Genomic DNA, 5,244 nt, shown 5'->3' on the forward strand with positions numbered 1-5,244 from the left:
TGGAAGATAAATGAGACTACTAAGACACCGATTGGAAAAAAGAGTGTACCTGATGTTGTAGAGTACTAATTAAAATTATTCTCAACGTCGAAGATTGTAAGAAAGTGTCATCTTTCCTTCTAAGGACCTAAACAATATACACACAATATCTACACAGAGAAAACGTCGACGAAAATACAAGAAGATTTAACTTTGCGGTACTGCCTATTTGTACTTAGGAAAGTAGGGAGAGTTTTAAACTTACTCTGTTCGTGAAGCTTGCTTCTAGTTTTCAATTCGTAGCGCAGTGATCAAGAACGACATATGTAGCATACACAACATCTTGGATCGAACCTTGTGTTAGCAAACGATATCGAAACAGATGAACGTCGCAGCGCATACTACCCTGAATTGCATATCATATTTAATATTGTTGACCTGAGAATACTCGGTTGCTATTAATGGTTGGTTGACTCGCGGGAAGGAAACAAACAGTGAGGTCATCAGTCCCATTGCATTAGGGAAGGATGGAAAATGAAGTCCGCAGTGACCTTTCAAAGGAACCATCCCGGCATTTGCCTGAAGCGATTTAGGGAAATCAAGGAAAACATAAATCAGAATGGCCGGATGCGGGTTTGAACGTCTTCCTCCCGAATGCGAGCCCTCTGTGCTGCTATTAATATAATATCAACGATGTTTTGGTTAGGTACACCTGTATGTTACTGAATACAGGCAAAATTTGTTTCACCACACCCATTTCATCGATTGCTCCTAATACGTATAGTACACATTTTCCATTGTACGCTGCACTTTAAACTAAAGTAAATTATAAACAGTTTCCACATGGTCTACTTTCGCTCAATATATGTTTCATTTCTTACTGTGTGTTTTGCTGTTGCTCTACATGTACTTTTGATGTGCTGCTGGTGAAGCTCTTGTTCTGTCTGTAGTACTAAAAACATTTTGTGTGAGGAATTTGTCTCCTGTGCTGAAAACAGACTTAAGTGCTACATGCAGAACGACTGCTTCACCAGCGTACATCAGGAGCACATGTAGAGAAATTACGACTCATATATAAACCGTTACTGAATGAAAGTTATGTAATTCAAAACTGCCGGCCGCGGTGGCCGAGCGGTTCTAGGCGCGTCAATCTGGAACTGTGCTGCTGCTACGGTCGCAGGTTCGAATCCTGTCTCGGGCATGGATGTGTATGATGTCCTTAGGTTAGTTAGGTTTAAGTAGTTCTAAGTCTAGGGGACTGATGACCTCAGATGTTAAGTCCTATAGTACTAATTGCCATTTGAACCATTTAATTAAAAACTGTTTGTAGCTTAGATGAGCAGTAGCAGAATATGTAGGTTGAAAATGCTGTACGCAAATGAAAATATAGAAGTATTTGAGATAAATGATGATCTCTTAATCAGTTAAGTCAAAACACGTATGACAAAACATATATTAACTTTATTCAGTTGCATATATACAGCACTAAACTAAAAACAACTTGTACAGTATGTTAGTAATGTCTTATAAAAGGAAGGAACAACACATTTTTAGCTCCCATCGACGAAGAGACGTTAGTAATCAAGCTAAAGCTCATACTATGGAACTGTAAATTGACCCTGTCCTTTTCAAGTAATCAATTCCAGCATAAGTTTTAACTGACTTCTGGAAATCATGAACCTAAATTTCGACAATGAGAAGGAAATTGGCACCGGTCGCTACATTACCCTTCCAGTGTCGTTACCACGGCTTGTCCGCGGGGTAACAACAGGTATCAGCCGCTTCACCAATCAGTAGAATTCTCTTCTGGGATGAGCCCTGTCAAGATTCCAAAGATGACAAAGAAATATTACAATCAGTCTCACAGAAGTCTCAAGTTTGTTTGTTAATCAAGCGTGGCATCTAATCGTATCTTGTTTACCAAAACAGTTGGAACATTTATTGTAACATAAAATACGATGTGCGATAAGCCACGAACCTTTTCCATCGCAGAGGTAGAATAAACGACGGAAAAGTTAGTGTACACCGCGTAACAGTGCCAGTTTCTTGTCTCGTGTGGTAACTGGAGTTAGCAGATTTACAAATTTACAAAACAGTTGAAACACATATGAAGTAGTCGGACTGGTGACTTCCGCATGTGGTATTCCGTTATTTTGATTAAAGAGACGGTCGCCTTGGAGTAGCAATTAAGTTACGTCAGCTGAGTCTTCCGAGCTAGGAATTAGCCAGATAATTAGTATTTTTAAAGTAACATTCATCACACTCGGTGCGAGGCAAATTTTTCTCTGACGCAGTGGAATTCCAATTAGCGATATTTAATGCGTAATCAGTCGTTCCACAGTTTTCCTGAACTTGTTCGTTTAAAACACTTTCATAGCTTTTTCAGTGATGTATTACGGCGTAAATTGAGAAATTATTTGCACAGTAATAGATTTGATCCTAGTAATTGGGTTTTCATCGGTGAGAATAGAAACATCACTTCGATTTTCTCGTGGGACTACTATTTTTTAACACAGCGCGTTTGACGATGAAAAGGAGACCCATTAGTTAAATCATTTTAAGGAACGCCAAGTGTAACATCACTGGAATCCTTCCAGATTATACAGCTCATTCTAAATTACACAGAATAACGGGAATGTTTGAAATGAGTAGTGGGAGCCATGGGCACGTGGAAGCATTGCGGGTTCGCGAAAATTCGCCACTTTAGTAATTATGGATCAGTGGAACGCACAACAGCGTGCGTTAGCAATAAAAATGTTTTATAAAAACAATGATAGTTTGGTAGCAGTGCAGAGGGAGTTTCGACGTTTTTATAATTTAGGACGTCATGATGCCGTCCCGTCGAAACACGCTATAAAATTTTGGGTTAATAACTTTGAAGAGACTGGAGCTGCCCTCAGGACGAAACCAACAGGACGACCAAGAAGTGTGCGTTCTCCTACGTACATTGATGTTGTACGCGAATCTGTCTTACGGAGCCCACGGCGTTCAATTCGTAAGCAAGCGGCAGTGGATGGAATGTCCCCGGAAAGTGTTCACAGAATTCTTCATCTTCATTTAAAATTTCATCCGTACAAACTACAGATGGTGCAACAGTTGAAGAACAACGATTACCGGTTACGATTAGGATTCTGTCAACAAATTACAACAAAAATGATCAATGAAGATGAATTCCTAAACAAGTTTTGGATGTCAGATGAGGCACATTTTCATCTCACAGGTTATTTGAATAAAAAGAACAACCGTTACTCGGCAAAAACAAATCCTAATGACGTTCATGACCGCTCTTTACACGCTAGTAAGGTGACAGTGTGGTGTGGTGTTTCTTCATATGGGATTATCGGACCGTATTTTTTCGCAAATGAACAGGAAAACGCAATAACTGTCAATGCTGATCGTTACGTAGAGATGTTACGAACTTTCGTTATAACGGCATTGAACAACTATCCAAATGTTCTGGAAGCCTGGTTTCAAAACGGAGCGCCATCACACACTGCACGACAATCACTGCGAGAATTTTTTGGCAACCGTGTGATCTCACGATTCAGAAACATTCCCTGGTCCCCTAGATCGACAGATTTATCCGTTTGTGATTTTTTCTTGTGGGGCTACCTCAAGAGCAAAGTCTACACGACTCGACGAAGAACCGTGGATGAGCGGTCATTGAGAAACCGCAACAGCAGATGTCACGAATGTATTCGTACATGAGGATTCCATCTAAAGGACGTAATTTTTTAAAAAGAGATAAATGCCATCAATGTTTCGTAAATGTTAAAGTTGTAAGTTTCCAATTACTATGAATGCAGTTTCCTACCCTTATCACTTCTAGTTGTATTTGATTGTGGAAATCTTTCCGTTTTTCTGTGCCACCCTATACATACCTCTTATACCAATATTATTGTCGAACTTACATGTATAGGTTGAGGAAACTACTGCTTTGTATACGGATTATGTCACATTCGCACAGATCTGTAATCGTGCTCCTTTTTTTCCGCTTCTACTGCTATGAGTGCTGATGGTGCGTTTAAGGTTCACACCCTATTTCGCATGCTTTTTGACGAATGCTTATTTGTAGAATGCTCCACAACCTAATGATTCCCCAAAGGGTTGAAACGTGTTATTAAGTAATCATTATTTTGCAAACAAAACTGTTTCTTTTTAAATAAATCCTAACGTCCGCTGTACCAGCCAGACTATGGAGTGGAAAAGATCTTCGCTGTTAGTTATGGAAGTTTCTTTACCTTACAGATGGAAGAAGGGAATACTGAATTTCGTCTTCCAAAATAAACTACTGCCCACTAAAATTGCTACACCAAGAATAAATGCAGATGATAAACGGGAATTCATTGGACAAATATATTATACCAGAAATGATAAGTGATTACATTTTCACGTAGTTTGGGTGCATAGATCCTGAGAAATCAGTACCCAGAACAACCACTTCTGACCGTAATAACGGCCTTGAGACGCTTGGGCATTGAGTCAAACAGAGCTTGGATGGCGTGTATAGGTACAGCTGCCTATGCAGCTTCAACACGATACCACAGTTCATCTAGAGTAGTGACTGGCGTATTGTGACGAGCCAGTTGCTCGGCCAAAATTGACCAGGCGTTTTCAATTGGTGAGAGATCTCGAGAATGTGCTGGCCAAGGCAGCAGTCGAACATTTTCTGTATCCAGCGAGTCCCGTACAGGACCTGCAACATGCGTTCGTGCATTATCCTGCTGAAATGTAGGGTTTCGGAGGATCGAATGAAGGGTAGAGCCATGGGTCGTAACACATCTGAAATGTAACGACCACTGTTCAAAGTGCCGTCAATGAAAACAAGAGGTTACCGAGACGTGTAACCAATGGCACCCCATTCCATCACGCCGGGTGATATGCCAGTATGGCGATGACGAATACACGCTTCCAATGTGCGTTCACCGTGATGTCACCAAACAGAGATGCGACCATTATGATGCTGTAAACAGAACCTCGGTTCACTCGAAAAAATGACGTTTTGCCATTCGTGCACCCAGGTTCGTCGTTAAGTACACCAGCGCAGGCGCTCCTGCCTGTGATGCAGCGTCAAGGGTAACCGCAGCCATGGTCTCCGAGCTGATAGTCCATGCTGCTGGAAACGTCGTCGAACTGTTCGTGAAGATAGTTGTTGTCTTGCAAACGTCCCCATCTGTTGACTCAGGAATCGAGACGTTGCTGCACGATCCGTTAGAGCCATGCGGATGAGATGCCTGTCATCTCGACTGCTAGTGATACGAGGGC

This window comes from Schistocerca serialis, chromosome 5, assembly GCF_023864345.2.
Source record: "Schistocerca serialis cubense isolate TAMUIC-IGC-003099 chromosome 5, iqSchSeri2.2, whole genome shotgun sequence".
NCBI classification, from domain to species: Eukaryota; Metazoa; Arthropoda; class Insecta; order Orthoptera; family Acrididae; genus Schistocerca; species Schistocerca serialis.